This window comes from Rhagoletis zephyria, unplaced genomic scaffold, assembly GCF_001687245.7.
Source record: "Rhagoletis zephyria isolate East Lansing unplaced genomic scaffold, Rhagoletis_zephyria_1.1 Rzeph_scaffold_06017, whole genome shotgun sequence".
NCBI classification, from domain to species: domain Eukaryota; kingdom Metazoa; phylum Arthropoda; class Insecta; order Diptera; family Tephritidae; genus Rhagoletis; species Rhagoletis zephyria.
Genome location: NW_016163100.1, coordinates 28067 through 28271, shown reverse-complemented (window position 1 = coordinate 28271; position 205 = coordinate 28067).

Genomic DNA, 205 nt, shown 5'->3' with positions numbered 1-205 from the left:
ATTCACTCAAAATTGATATTTATAATAAGTTTTAGACGAAAAATAAGAGTATTATAAACTTTCGGAAAATGGGCGTAGCCACGCCCACTTATGGTTACATGTGTATATCTTGGTAACCGCTGTACCAATTTCTTCCAAACTTGGCACTGTTGTTGGCTTCGCACAACATACCCAATGGCCGAAAATTTTTAAAATCGGGCAATAA